Raw genomic sequence first — 16,872 nt, 5'->3', positions numbered from 1 at the left:
ATAGTGACCATTTATGTTCTAGGGGCTGTTTGAAGCACTTTACATGCATCATCTCAATCAATCCTCGCTAAAACCCTAGGAGGTAGATATTATATTTTTTCTGACTTCACAGGTAAAGAAAATGAGGGTCAGAGAAATTAAACACCTTATGCAGCTTGAAAGGTGAAACTGAGAATCAACTGCATTTCAAATCCTAAATGTTTGGTTTGTAATCAGTATAATAATTATAGGAGTAGTTGTCCCACAAGTGCACTAACAAAAAAATCTAAATTATCACATCAGTGAGTTTAATCACTTTTTGTATTATATTGCATGATTACAACCAAAGTGATAGGTGAACTTTTAAAATTTTGATATCAGACTCTATCTTAACTATATGTAAATACTTCCTCAAAGCCTGAAAAGCAGTTTATTGTCATATAAAAAGTACAGTTTGGAAGGCAATAAGTATTATTTGCATTTTTGTTTGCATGTCACACACAAATACAAACATGTATTCACTCAAAGACTATTTTAAAATTTTATGTCTGAAATTATATTTTTGAGGAAACCCACGATGTTGGACTGTAGGAATACACAAGTATTCAAAAGAAGACGTCAATATCTATAAATACAATGCAAATAAGTATTAAATGTGTTCCTGAATATTTAGTAAGATGTTCCAGGAAATGTTATTCTGAATGAAAATATACAGTATAACTGAATTAAAGATAAGGAAAAAAAACTCTTTTCCGGTAGTTGGAATTCTGTGACAATCCTGAGTTGCCCCACCATCCCCTTTGTCTTCTGATACTTGCCGTATTACAAGGACCTTCTGAGATTATGATAACCCCTAAAGTGCCACATTCCATACTTCCCCAGTGCCACTCCTTCCTTGCCTTTTCCTCTACGTTATATACGGACTGTCTCCACCACTAGCTGCAAAGTTCCTCTTCTGACACAGGCAATGTAAAATCACTGCTTTTTATTCCCATGCTTCTCATACCAAGGGAAGCACTATGTAAGAATAAGGTTCAATTTTTAATAGGGAAATGGATGCCTTAATCTGAGAATTGCTTTTTTAAAGGTTATAAAAGTGGAGAAGATGAATTGAATATAAGAAGGAAGACATAAATGCCTTTTAAAATAGCCTATGTAGTAGACTGAATAGTAACAGTGTGCCAAAATTAATTTGCAGTACATGCATGCATCAGTGATTAAAAGGTTTAGGAACATTTAAGTGCTCCTAATCTGGATAGCCAGGTGGTTGCAGTGGGGTGGTGGTGCAGGTAGCCATTGCAGGGGCCTCATGGTAAAAACTATTTACCAACCAGTGTAGAAGCATTTTAATATTTTAACAAATGGCATGACTATACCAATCCTATCAGAGTGCTATCAGCCCTAAGTGCATAATATGCTTTCTGAATCACTAAGAGCCTTCTAAATGTTTATAGTTAGTAATGAATTGTCTAAAGGAGCATTCTATCTAGACCGATCTTTTATTGAGTGTTTTTCTTTTAAATAGCATGTAAGGGCAACATTACAAATATCAAGACTTTAGAATTATGATGTGCATTGCATTAATTATAGCATGTTTGCACAATTCATTCATGGCTGATTTTAATGTATTATATTTTCAATATCCAAAAGAATGCATTCACTACAGTCCTACTTGAGAAGCAGCTATACTTCTCAAAGCCAGAATAAAAATTATCCATAAAATTAATGGTGAAACATTTTAACTGCTTACTATACCTTTTTCTCATTTTTAGTAACTGTTTCCAAATTAAAAAAAAAAAAAGACAAACTTGGAATAATGTAAAAATATAAAAAGCTAACTCATGATCTTTCACTCCACAGGCATATAAGCTTTGATTAGGCTTTGCTCAAATTAAAATATATCAGCAATTATTCCTGCTGCTACCTCTATTAGACTCTGCCTGGATAAAAGGAATGTTAGCTCAAAGAGTTTAGCATTAGCCTGGGAAAAGTAAAGGCAAATATACTCAAATCTGTAGTCTAAAGCAAGATTTGAAAACGGAAGAGAAATCAAAAAGTAGCATATGACTCATTCAGAAATGAAAGGTACGTAGATTAAGAAAGTTGGCTCGTGTTCAGTGATACAGAAGCAGAACATCAGGAGCCAAAAGTGTGAATGGAAATCAAGTGTCAGAAACCACTTAAAAACATTAATCAGAGGATTTCCAGGAAAATGTTGAGTTGAGATCAACTTTCTAACCTTCCCCCACTCCTTTAAAACACTTCTGGAAAAGTCTAAGGGAATTTAAAGATATGAAAAGGCATCATCCATATGACTACATCTTCAAAAATTTCACTTGGATATTAGATTCTATGGGGCAAGACTGAAAGGCGATAGGGGAAACAATACTCTCAACTCATCTTCTCTGTAATGTCAATGAGAATGAGGAAAACATAAATTCTGAAAACAAGGGAAAATATGAAAGATGGAACAAAAATGATTCTAATGTTGATTAAAAGAAAGACTGAGAAATGGACACAATAAAAAAGCAGATGGTGATATAGGGAAAAATTAAAATATAAGATGAAAACCGTAGAATTGAAATATTCATTAGCAACCAAATCAGAGTCATCCATGCAGATAGCAGAGTCTATGTTTTAGTGGGCAAGTTCATAAGCCCAGGATTTAGAGGTGAATGCCAGAGATGAAAACTCTAAAAGAGATTATTTGATAAGGAGAACAGAAAATAAAAATCCAAAGTATGGTGATTAGAATTCCTGAAAAAGAGAGGAAATAAATGCTAAACAAGTGATAACCAAAGATGTAATAACACAAAGAATTCTTGAGCAGAAGAAAGATTTATTTCTATGTAAAAGGAATCATCCTCTACCTTGAAACAATAGAAGAGACCAAGAATAATGAAGCAAAATCCGTAAGGTAAGACAGGTTACAGTGTTGATGAAGAATCCTAGAGACACATGCCAAAAAAACCCACAAAAAACAAAAAACACACATTAAGTAAAATGAGAGGATTAAAATGAATAACTCAAGGATTGTAATATTATTGTACAAAAAGTCTAGCAGTGACTGTTACAATAATTAATATGTAGAGTTTAGTATGAGGAATTTGTAAGTATGTCCACAAAACAATCCTGAATTCAAATTTCATTTTCTTTTCAAAAATCTCATTTTATTTTACTAAAGAAATTTCATGTGAAACACTGAACACTGTGAGTCAAATATTACAGATTTCACCCCCCCAAAAAATGATAAAAATATAAATATTCATTGAAAGTAAGGAGGAGGTTTTTTTATTACAATATTTAGAATTTAAATGTAAATTTATAAAATCTTAAAGATGATGAATATAAATGCTTAAAACAGGATTTATACTCTCCCAATTGATAGAAGATAAGAAAAAGAAAAAATCTATTAATACATCTTTAAAAAGCTAATGAACAATAAAAACAAAAAGGATGACTTCTTGATAACAATTTGATATGCTATGAAATAAAATTATGTAAGTCAAATACAGCTATTAACAAAAACCTCATTATTTCCTTGTAGTAAAATCTTAAAAGATTATTTCTAAGCTAAAGATTATTGACAATCTTTCAATCTTTAATAAGTAATGATAAATAATCTGTCAGAAAATTTTTATCAGCATACATTCCTGTTAGCAACATTTTCAAAAATTGTTCTTTGCACTCTATCAAAGTTTAGACACTATCCAGTTTCTAGTATTGGTGCTTTCTTAGGTGTCTATCTGAATTTCCAAGATGTTGATGACTATTGATGTAAATATTCTAAGAGATTTTTTTTGCATTCTCCTTCTTTTTTTTTTTTTAGACAGAGTCTCACTCTGTTGCCCAGGCTAGAGTGAGTGCCGTGGCGTCAGCCTAGCTCACAGCAACCTCAAACTCCTGAGCTCAAGGGATCCTCCTGTCTCAGCCTCCCCAGTAGCTGGGACTACAGGCATGCGCCACCATGCCCGGCTAATTTTTTCTATATATATTTTTAGCTGTCTATATAATTTCTTTCTATTTTTAGTAGAGATGGGGTCTCGCTCTTGCTGAGGCTGGTCTCGAACTCCTGAGCTCAAACGATCCGCCCACCTCAGCCTCCCAGAGTGCTAGGATTACAGGCGTGAGCCACCGCGCCCGGCCTGCATTCTCCTTCTTAATTGTATTTCAAACCTTCTCAAAACAAAGCCCTGGGAATACTCAGATTAAAGTATGGCCTTGGACTTGGTCCACTGTTGCAGGAGTCTTAGGGATCCTCATACACATGCTTGAGTCATCATTCACCAATGTTTAACCTCAGGATAGAAGATCTGACAAAGCAGGACTCTTTTCTCTATGGCATGTGATTCCAAATGTGGCAGCAGCCTAAGTGGAAAACACTGGAATTTTTCCTTGGAACTGGACTGCGCTGGAGGTTCCTGCCATGAGCATAACCGACTGTCTTTCCCCTGACCTTTCCCTTCATTTTTGTAGAGCAGAAAATAATCTTCTCTGAAGATACTAGGTAATTCCAAAGCCCAAAAACATATGCTTCCAATGCCTGGTGCTTTCAGAAATTCTGGGTCTAGTTCAGCTGGCAGATGAGCTGTTTGATGCGTTCACCTAGATAGCCAGGTGAGCCCATCTCCTTGAGGAAGCCCACTTTATTCTTGGTAGCATGACGAGCCACTGAGAGTTGGAAAGGATGCAAGAACCATGAGGTCTCCTGGAAATAGTTCCCCGGAAGACAGTTTCATGAATGAGGTCTTCCAAGCAAATGACACCAAACTTCCCCAGGTGCTCTTCGATCACTGTGTTATCTGTCAGAGGGATGGTCTTATTCTTGACCTTGGCTTGTCTATGTTTCAAGATGAGTTCCCAGACAGACTGCAGATTTGGAAATCCCCAGGTCACATAAGGTTCCACCATTCGCAGCAATTTTAGGCTCTGCAGGGTGACTCTAACAAAGACGCCACTGAAAATTTTCTTTAGTTGTTATGGTCTTTTGCAACAGTGAACTCACCCCATTAATCCTTTGGATGCATACAACAAAGGCCAAGGAATGTTTATCTGGCAATTCCAAGGCATGAGGTTTCAATTCTAGTTGTCTGAGACGCACCCTGTCGTGTTGCTGCTGCCAGGAATCATGTAGAAATGATTCCAGTCACTTAAACCTGGGCCCTTTTCCTTTCCTCTGCTCTTTCTTTGCCAAAAGTGCCTTCTTTGCCTAGGTGGCTTTGAGGGCTTGGTAAGCCTTCCTCTTTTTCGGGAGATTTTCTGGAACCAAAGAGATTTTTTTCCTTTCCTCTTGCTCCGCCATCTTTCTAGTGTTGCAGCTACTCAAGAGATTTTTGGATTGTGTTATTTATTTCTTCCTTTGTAATTAAACTATTAATGTTATTTTCTCATATTTCCATTGGAGAATTTATTTCTCCAGATTTATAAATGCAGCTTATAGTATATTGTGTAGAACATACATGTATATTTTTTGCTATTTAACAAAGTATATATTTCTACATTTGCCATTTACTTTAAATATTATGTTTTTTGTTGACATGCCAAATATTTATCTTTTTAAAAATTTAGGTAGCTAAGTCTACTATGCATTAATTTACCATTTTCTCCACTAAGAATAGTGGAAATTGCTTTTACCACTTTGAGATCAAATAAATGTTTTTCTATAGCTGTCCTGTGGCTTTATGTCTTCATTTATTTATTTAATTTACACAATATTTATTTAGCTGTAACATCTGAGATAAGGATTTAATTTCCTTTTCCAAGTAGTTCACAATTATTTTAAGGTCATTTATTAGTTATACCCTGATTTTCCCACATGCTTAAAACCAAACATTGGCACTGGAACAATTATGAATCATTATAGATCATGGATTACTCAAGGAGGAGGACATATTGGGGAGTCCCAAGGTTTAGTCCTGAAATTTCTTTTCAAGGCATATTTGTGTCAATGGTCATTTTCAGTCATGTGGTTTTAAATATCATCTGTGTCTGATGACCACCCAAATGACTGTCTCCAGTCAATAACAAATACTATTTCATTCCTAACTCTATTTCCATGTGTGTATGTGTGTATGTGTGTGTGTGTGTGTGTGAGAGAGAGAGAGAGAAAGAGAGAGGGGAAGATGTATGTGTGTGAATTAATATAGTGTATTATACTTATTTATAAGAATTAAATTTAGAAATACAGTTATCTGCCTGCTTGACATCTCTTCCTGAACATCTATTTTTCCTCCCTTCTTGTCTGTATCAATACAGTATTTTTAGTTTTCCAGTTGCTCAGGCCCCAAACCTTAGCCTGATTGTCAACTCCTTCTTCTTCTGTATCCCACATCTCATATGTTACTAAATCAAATACCTTTTAAAGATACCAAGAATTGGATTTCTTTTTACCTCTTCTGCAGCAACTGTCCTGGTGCAAACCATCATTACTTTGGAGCTGGAATATTGTATTTGGCTCCTAATCAGCTGATTCCACTTTTGTACTTTCTTCCCTACTCTCCAGTACTTTTCCACACAGAAGCCAGAGTGAAACTTTTAAAACATAAGTCAGATAGACTGTACCTTCTCTTGCAAGATTTCTGATGGTTTCCCATCTTAACATGTAAAGTCCAACTTCCCCAGTATGTCCTGCCATGTGCTATAGGATTTGTCCTCCTCTAGCCTCCTTAGCTGTCATTCCAGCTGCACTTGGCCTTCTCGCTATCCCTCAAATACTGCAGAACTTTCATACTTACCATTTCCTCTTTCTGAAGCAAGTCCCTCAAATTGCCATTCTGTAACTCCTTCATTTACTTCAAACCCCTTTTTAATTTTCACCATATCAGAGAGGATAGTCTAACTATTTCATATAAAATAGCACTCCCTCACACCTTTCCCATTTCTCTGTTAATTTTCTTTTCTTTTATTCAAAGCATTTACCACTGGACTATTATATATTATCAATTTTATTGCTTATTATCTTTCTCCTTCCACTAAATTATAAGGTGCTTGACAACATGGACCTAGTTTTGTTCACATTGCCATATGCTAGAGCAGAAATTGGCAAAAAATAGAAGTTCAATATATTTTTTGAATGAATAAATAAATAATTGAATAAATGAAAGTAAGATTGACTCATTAAGATCTGTTTCAGTCTATTTTAATCTATTTCTTTCCTAAGAGATGTTAATTTTTTGGGAAAATTGAACATTAATGTTTTATAGTCTTATATGCTTTAGCCTTAACATGTGCTAAAAGCCTGCATTACAACCTTCTTTAAGGCTTTTCTGTTTAATTCTTTTTAAATCTCTCTGATTTATAAATAGTATTTATTTATGGTAATTATGTTTCAATAATGATATGTTTAGAAATATTCATTTTACTACCAGTTTTGTCAATATGTCATAATGTACAAAGTTTATTTCTTGCTGGGTTCTAATTGCTTGTTATACCAGAGAACATAGTTCTACTAATTGTACCAAGTAAGAGTAATTCACCTATGACATATTTTATACTTAATAACTATGTTCTAACTCCCAATAGACTAGCACACAGATGAGAAGAAAGAAAGATCTTTCGAGACAATCACAATCCAGTTACCTGGAGTTTTTATGTTGAAAAGCAAATGAAAACTGCAACAGAAATAAGGTCTCTTGGGAAGAATGGCTCTAAACTTCAGCTACAAAGAAAGAACAATAACTTCAAGGAACCAACAAAGGTTGTAATCTATTCAGTATTTAAAACTCATATTTTCTAAACAAGATCATTGTCACATGCATTTATTATTTTAAATGGGCTCTCTCAAGAAAGCATTGAATTTATATTTATGAAGACATTTATTGCACACTAAATGCCAAGTAAAGATATTAAAAAAATCTTTATTGAAGTCTAACAGCAATGAAAAACATTTTCCATTAGTAGCATAATTAGCTCATAATTATGTAAGCAATAAATGCATAATTAGTTTTTTATTCTTAATATATTAATATTGTATACAATATTGGCCATGGAGCTGTAAATAATATTGACAAATTAAATCACCATTTCCCTGTATACTGAATATCAATTTCATTGAAAGAAGAGATATTTCTAAAACAGAATATTTTAAAAATTCTTCTACCACAAATCTACAAACTTCTCTCCTTGGGGATCTGATGTTAGATTACAATTCCCCACATTTAGGGATGAAGGGTGATAATAATCTATGCCATGTAAAAGTCTACATTAGAGATAGGACTTATACTTTTCATTAGTACTTCAGTTAATTTCTAATATTAATAAGGCTGTTTACTTATACTTTAAATCTTATTTCTTGTTTGTCTCTTAAAATTTAATAATGTTTTATTAAGTGACCTAATAGAAAAAAACAATTTGTAAAGGAAGAGACAAATTACTTCAATGTTAAATAAAGACTTACATTGCAGATGTTCAGGCCATCACAGTTTTATATTTTCCTTACTTTGGGGGCAGTAAGCAAAGGACCACAATGCCTGAGGCTGAAAGTATAATGCAATCAATATTTCAAGATTTTTTCTTAATAAAAAGTGTGTTTACTATATAGTTATTATTGGTACTTAAAAACTGGAAAATCACAAAGGCAAGTGATTATACAAACATTGTACATCCTAATGTAATACATAATACATAATAAAACTTTTAAAATAAGGATTTCAATGTATTTTGAAAATTTAGGAAATTTTTACAATGGAATCCTTTCTTAAATCTTTAAAACAAAAACAGAAAATATATGCAGAGCTTAATGGAACATTATAAGGTGGATATCCTTGTAACCACAATCCAAGTCATGAAACAGAACTTCGCCAGCCTTCTAGAAGTCTCATCCAAGTGTCTCAGTTCAATCATAGCTCCCTCCTTTCCTACACACATAAATTGCTCTCCTGAAGTTTATAGCAATCACTTTCTTGTGAGTTTTTCTATATTTAATACTAAAGTGTACATCTTTAGACAAGATAGTTTAATCTTCCTCTATTTTGAAAAATATAATATATTTTGTGTTCAATCTTCAGATTTTCTCTCCCTTTTTTATTGTTTTTCTACTATTTATAGGTAGAAAACCCTTGGGAAATTTGGATTTCTCACAATCTGGATTTTGTTAATATCATAATAATGGTGCAGTTTTAGGAGTTCTTTTACCTCCTGTATTTCCTGAAAATAGGCAGCTGAGTTGAGAGGCTTGATTGGATTCACGTTTGATCACTTTGTTAAGGCTATAGATGTTTTCTGTCTTCAGGAAGCATAGCACGTGTGCTTGTTTATCTTTTGGTGATGTTAGCAATCACTGAAATTCTGTTCCTGGATTCATTAACTTTTTGAGAGTTGTGACATGATGATATTCTAATTCTAATATTCTTTTTTATTTGCTTTTTAGGAATAATTCCATAGAGAGAAGCTTTCCTTCCTCTACTATTAGTTTACTCAATGTTACAGTTCATATTTGAAACACAGGCTAAAGGCAATTTACTGCTTTTCAAGAAAACAAATTGGTTCCCTGTCATTCTCCAAAAGTGATTAACTAGGCTTTTTGAAAATATATTTTTTTTCTTGAGATCATTGGAGATTCATATACAATCATAAAAAATACCGACAAATCCTAGGTATCCTTTACCTAGTTTCCTCCAAAGGTAGTATCTTGTAAAACTATAGGTAATATTACAACCTGGCTATTGACATTGATGCAGTCAAGACACAGGACATTTCTATCATGACAAATGTCCTTCTTCTTTCCCTTTTATAACCATGGCTCATTCTCTCACATTCCCAGCCCCTTCATAACTTCAGGTGACACTAGCTGTTCAGTGTTTCTATAATTTTTTTTATCTCTCTTTTTAAAATAAAAATAAGAGTTTACTAGCTTTTATTTTAATGAAAACTTGAGATAACCACATAAGTTGTTATAATTTTGTTATTTGAAGAATTGTATATAAATGGAATTATACAATAAGTAACTTTTTGGAACCGAATTTTGCCATTCAGCATAATTCTCTGGACATCAAGGTCACTGTGTGTATTAATGATCTCTTTTATTTCTAAGTACTATTCATGTTATGAATGTCTCACATACAGTTTGTTTAATAATTTACCTGTTGAAGGACATCTGAGTTTATTCCAGTTTTTAGCTATTACAAGTGAAGTTAATTTAGAAAATGTTCCCAAGATACTAAATATGTACTGTGAGAGCATCTAACCCCCAGCAGGGGCTTTTTCCACACTCTGTTCCCTTAGATTAGATCTTATTAAGCTTGTGAAGCAGCCTAATGGTTTCAGATTCCAGACTTCAACCACACCTCTCTAGAGTATTAAAGAGTCTAACTCCCCAGGAATTAGTTTTGATGTTTAATTAATTAAGACATATTATTCCTATGGCAATGTGGATGCTACCACATAAAAGCTAAAGCACCTGAAAAACTAGGAGAGTAGGAAAAATAAAAGCTAAAGAATACAAATTGCTAACTTATTCACATGCATGACTAGCACTGGATTGCCTGCTTAAAGAATGTAGACCATAAAGCAGAAATATTAGAGGAAAGCTTTATGTTGGCATAAGAAACAAAGTCAGAAAAATATTGAAGAGAAATATGTGAGTATAGGAAAAGATGGAAAAGTAAAGTAATTGCAGAATAAAGTTCATTACATTGCAAGTAGCATTTCTGGCTTTATCCACATTTCTACATAGAGATTTCACAATTTCATGGACTAAAGTATCATTATGTTAGTATATGTTCCTTTTCTCAGGCCAGTTTTCAAAACCTGGACCATTATTAATTTTTCTAGCAAACAAAAATCTGTCTCTTAGAAATTTTTCTTGAAGGATCCTGCTCAGATATCTCATTCTCAACAGAGCAATTTCTGACCAACCTAGATAAAGTAGATTTCTATTAACCCTTAGGTTCCTGCAATCCTTGCCATGCATTTACTTCTTGGTATTTTCTAAATATTGCATTTTTCTTTGCACACAAATATATCTTATCTCTTAAAAATTATTTATTCTATGGAACAATTATGCTATTTATTCATAGTCTCCTAAGTAATCAATACAAAGAGTAGATATTTGGAGCTAATAAGTTTGGCTCTTGGCTAGTAAACTGAAAAAACTGTATCTCTAGGAGGAAGAAGAGTCTTTTCCAATAGATTCAATTTTAATAGTAACTGAAGCAAAAAGATGAGAAATATTTTATCCATATACCTCCCACACCAACCTAAGGATTTCTTAAATAAATCTCCTGCTGACCAGGCAAAGCACAGCAATTCTTTATTCACCTAAGGTTGTGAAGGAATTCTCTAAAAGTCTCTGGAAGTGATTGAGCCCTATTTAATTCTGCATAAACTTCAGGTTACTCAGATATTTACGATCCTTGGATCACCCTACCAATTGCTTGGCCCTGACTGAGCAGGCCCATGAATGGCTGGAACTCTGGGAATCAATTTCACCAATTTCACCAATTTCCCTCTCACGCAAGTCATGTCACCAAGGCAGTGGAGTGGGATTACACTGTCAGAGTGTAATCATGTAGGTATCCAGTAGTATAAATGCACTCATGTTTTCTCCACTACAGAGAGAGAAAGGATGTGGACATCACAGAGCCTGATCTCCCAACAAGGATATGTGTCCAATATAATGAGTGTTAAAGCAACTTATTCAAACCATGTTAGAGATAACGTTCATGTTTGTCATCAAACAATATGGCCACCTGTTATCTTTTTATAAGTCTTGAATTTGTAAGGAACTCAGTCACAAAAATCTCTGTGAGCCATAATATTTCTCTCTATAAGCATTGTTTAATTCTGCCTTGCATGTAATCACAAGTATCATATATCAACAGCTCCTAAATGTTCTGTTTGTCTCTTAATGCTTGAACCATTACTTGCCAACAAAAAATGTGCAAATGTCCATCACTTTTTTTGTCACTGTTACCCTTATTACCGCATTAAGCAAAGAAAAGCCTCACGTTAATTTAACACATTGTATCTCATGCAAAGAGGGTACACAAATCTCCATTAAAAAATGTAAATGCTCAAATAAAGAGGATTATTTTAAACATATTTTAAGTAGACAAGTTGGATATTTCTACATACTCTCACAATAGACAAAATATGTCTCTCTGTTTGTTTTCAGCTTGGAACATCTACGACCAGAGTTCATTTTTGCACACAATTAAATATTAGGTCATTAAATATAAAATGTCCAATTTTGAGTCAAAAGTTTAGTTTATTATATCTCAAATCAGAAGCACTACAATTAATCAAAGAATGTCCCTAAACTGTCCACACAGTTTTGCCATGTTAACAGTAGCTTGCTTATGCCAGCAGCGAAGAAGCCTATAGAGCAAGTGGTGATGAAATCGCCAAAGGGGTTTTCCTCAGCTTGTGGAGAATGGAGTATTTTTCCTTGCAAGAAGTGGTCCAAAGCCTGGAAGAAGTGGTAGTCAGTTGGTTCAAGGTCTGGTGAATACAGTAGATGACAGAGAGTTTCCAAGTCCAGCCGTTGTAGTTTGAGCAGCATTGTTTGTGCAACATGTGCTTGAGCATTGTCTTGCAAGAGGATTGGTCTGTCTCTATTGACCAATCTCAGCTGCTTAATCACAAGCATCCTCATCATTTTGTCCAACTGGTTGCAGTAGACACCTACTGTAATCGATTTACTGGGTTTCATGAAGCTGTAGTGGATAATACCAGCACTGGACCACCAAACAGACATCGTTAGTTTTTTCTGATGAATATTCAGTTTTACACAGTGTTCTGGCACTTTATGTTTATCCGACCATTGTGCCGAACACTTGGGATTGTCAGAAAGAATCCATTTTCCATCACAAGTAATAATACGGTGCAGAAATGGTTTGCCTTTGTGTCGTGACAGCAAAGAAAGGCAGGCTTTGACATGATTTCTCTTCTGAAGCTCATTTAATTCATGTGGTACCCATCTATCCAGCTTCTTTAACATGCTGATTTATTTTGAATGGTCCAATATTGTTGGGATAGTAACGTCAAACCTTGCTGTTAATTCATGCGTAGGTTGAAATGATTTCGCTTCCACTACAACTTTCAGTTCAACATTATCCACCTTTGTCTCAGATCACCCACATGACTCATTCTGAAGATCACCAGAATGGAACTTCTCAAACCATCGATGTACTATGCATTCTTTAGTCACATCCTTCTCAAACACTTTGTTGATGTTTCAAGCTATCTGTGCTGCATTGGTTCCATGACACAACTAATATTCAAAAAATAACATGAATTTTTGACTTATCCATGGTTTCACAAAGATTGCTATAAAAAAATTTGAAAGATAATCACAAGCCAAAATATGTATTTGAAAAAATGAGGGCTGGGCACGGTGGCTCACGCCTGTAATCCTAGCACTCTGGGAGGCCGAGGCGGGTGGATCGCTCAAGGTCAGGAGTTCGAGGCCAGCCTGAGCAAGAGCGAGACCTCGTCTATACTAAAAATAGAAAGAAATTATCTGGCCAACTAAAATATATATAGAAAAATTAGCCAGGCATGGTGGCACATGCCTGTAGTCCCAGCTACTCGGGAGGCTGAGGCAGTAGGATCTCTTAAGCCCAGGAGTTTGAGGTTGCTGTGAGCTAGGCTGATGCCAGGGCACTCACTTTAGCCCGAGCAACAGAGTGAGACTCTGTCTCAAAAAAAAAAAAAAAAAAAGAATGAGGATGTACCTTCATAATAAAAATAAAACAAGAAGTGTCAAAGTGAAATGTCAGGTATCTCAACTGTCAAATTTAGTACTTAAGGAAATCAGACATTCCATACTTAATAACCTAGTAATTATAGATTACCAGTGTTCTTTATTTTTTTATTTTATTTTTTTATTTATTTATTTTTGAGACAGAGTCTCACTCTGTTGCCCGGGCTAGTGTGCCATGGCATCAGCCTAGCTCACAGCAACCTCAAACTCCTGGCCTCAAGTAATCCTCCTGCCTCAGCCTCCTGAATAGCTGGGACTACAGGCATGTGCCACCATGCCTGGCTAATTTTTCCTATGTATATTTTTAGTTGTCCATATAATTTCTTTCCATTTTTAGTAGAGATGGGGTCTCGCTCTTGCTCAGGCTGGTCTCGAACTCCTGACCTCGAGCGATCCTCCCGCCTTGGCCTCCCAGAGTACTAGGATTACAAACAAGCATGAGCCACCGCGCCCGACCGCCAGTGTTCTTTAAACATTAATTTTACAATTTAAATTGGTTTTATATTAATGTACTTGGTAGGAAGTACTTATTTACCTGGTCCACTCTTTTGAGGACTTTAGGAGTGAAGTGTGTTTGCAGGAGGCCAGTGACCAGTAAAACTCTCAAGGTGTACAGACTCGCATTCTTTGCCAAAGTGAAACACAGCCTAGTGGTCCTCAAGGAATCCATCTGATTACAGTAACAAGATTTCCTTCTTAATAAAGTACCCATCTGTGTCTTTTTTGATCACTTTCTTCCTAAATATTTACTAACGAATATCTACTATATTTCCAAGGAAAATTTCTATGGGCTTTTGAGTAGAAAAATTACAAGGAATAATTCAATATTGTTACTATGGTTTTCAACTCTACTTTTAAAAGAAGTAAATGAAGAGCATAGTTTAATCACCATATTGCATTAAAATTTCAGCATTTGAAATTTGCCTAATAGATTATTATTTGCCATGCACAGTCAGACACAGCTTTGCTATTAGAATTCACTTGACCTTAGGCATGTTAAGCTAACTGCAGTCTTAAAATAGCATTTGCTCTTGTTTTGTTTTTCATAAGTTACCATTATATGTTAATGACTAAATTTTTACCTTAGAAAAATTTTGAATGATTGTTCAGACTCTATGAAGTCTTATTTAAGCATTATATATGTCACATGTGAAATGCAGAAGTGATACAAAATTCTGGGCTCTCTTCAATTTAGTTTTTTCCATCATCTCTACTAGCACTTGTATGATGTTCACAAGATTTAAGCTACTGATAGAACTAAACTGCTAGCACAACAGTTTCCTGACCTACTCCTAGCCCAGTTTTAGTTTCCTTCTTCTTCTTCTTCTTTTTTTTTTTTTACCAAGACAGATCTCAAGAAATTGTCCTCAAAATGTAGTTAATTAAGAGTCTTCTTGCTGACTTAGTTATCATGCAACACAATGTTAATAGAGGAATAAGTCAGAAAGTTTCTCTCTCTCATACACTACTGTCATGGCTTTAACCATGTCATGTTGCATTTTATTTCTTTGTATATTTGACTCCCATATCAGACTAAAAACAATTTAGTATAGGGACTGTATTACACATGTGGCAATGCTCCATTATGTGGCATTATGTGGCAATGCTCCATTATGCAAAATCTGCAAAATCTGTAGAATAGCATTTGCAATACTAGAGTTCTGGTGGAGGTCAATAGACTTCTAAATCCCCATTCAGTTCCTAAGAAAATGAAGCAAGACTATTTGCAGTAAAACAATGTGTGAAATTAATGAAAAAAAAATCAATCAAAATCTTTTCTTGGCTCAAATAGAAAAAGAAAAGTAATAAATTTATAAAATATTAAGGAAAAAATATATAACATATTTAAGATTGACAGATCTGACATCATATAGCAAGAGGATGACAGAATAACTTTAGGGTGAGACACTAAGGGGTAGTTCAGTTTTATCTTTGATACAGGCTTTAGGTCTGAGTCAGGGGACATACGGTGAGATGAGTCCAAAACATCTTTCAAATATTCTTTCATTATAATTTTTTAATGAAAATCAGAGGATACTATGAACTGAGGTTCAAGTATATTTGTTTTAATCAAGCTATTTCATTTTTTTTAAAACATTAGTGTCAGTTCCTTCAGTATCAATGATATATGTATCTCTTAATATTCTGTCACCATGAATATTTCTGTCTAATTTTAGAAGATACATTTAGGACTAGTAGTCAGAAGCAATTTTAAAGTTAAATTATGTTTGGATTTCTATAAAACAACCTGCTCCCCAATCTATTAATAATTTCCATTTGTTGAGAAATTATGCTATTTTAAAATAATAATAAAGTCTACTTTTTATACCTTAGTATACATTAATAATTTAATAGCAACTTGTATTTATTTATATACACAGATTAGATCCTGACATTAGAATATTTCCTCTTTATGTTAGTCATTTCCAAGGAACATTGTTTGTTTCCTTTTATTTTTGCCTTAGTCTTTATATAAAGCCAAAAACTATTACAAAATAATTAGAACAACATCAAGCTCACAAAAGGGAAGCTTATTTTTAAATTATTTTAATAGGATAATATTCCAAAAGAAATAAAGCTCAACTTAGTAATTTTCTCACCAGATAATATTAATGAAATCTTTTTTAAATAATCATTTTCTTAGCTGTTAATTACTTGAAGACAATAAACTCTCTTTATAAACAAGAGTATATGCATTTTTTTTGTGTGTATCTTCTTGGCTAAATCAACTTATCTTGATGCATGCCTTGTTATTACAAAACAGATAGGCAGCAGAAAAGTAAAAACCATGATCTGATTAATGCCATCATGGGTTTCACTGTGGTCCAAATCCATAAGACTTCATAAACCTATAGAAATTTTCCATGTTTTTATTTCATTTAGTAAAATACTAATTGAATTATAATTGCTCTTCTCTTACACAAGGCACATATCTTGAATCTCCCTTATGTTCTGTACCATGTATATAATCGTGATGAATTCCAATTACAGCTCTTCATTTGCTAAATGCTGGCATAGATTTTGACAAATGCTACACATGTAATAACTAAATATAAACAGGTCTTGTTTAATCTACTGAAACTTTAAATGAAGCTTGAATAAGGTCGTACCACATGAAGCTGAAAGAGATTGTCAAATTGATAAATTTCAACTAAGCCTAAGTAAATTCAGTAATAAGAGGGAGGAAAAAG

General features: G+C 34.0%; 1 protein-coding gene and 1 pseudogene across 3 annotated transcripts in view; both read right to left on the bottom strand.

The window, feature by feature from the left end:
- LRRTM4 (leucine rich repeat transmembrane neuronal 4) overlaps positions 1–16,872 on the bottom strand; it is a 679,468-nt gene that overhangs the window by 240,614 nt on the left and 421,982 nt on the right. The gene's annotated exons all lie outside the window — the stretch shown is intronic.
- LOC138400089 (large ribosomal subunit protein uL30-like 1 pseudogene) lies at positions 4,547–5,302 on the bottom strand (annotated as a pseudogene).

This window comes from Eulemur rufifrons, chromosome 19 (assembly GCF_041146395.1).
Source record: "Eulemur rufifrons isolate Redbay chromosome 19, OSU_ERuf_1, whole genome shotgun sequence".
In the NCBI taxonomy this organism is placed as follows: domain Eukaryota; kingdom Metazoa; phylum Chordata; class Mammalia; order Primates; family Lemuridae; genus Eulemur; species Eulemur rufifrons.
This window is presented reverse-complemented; position numbering and strand designations above follow the sequence as displayed.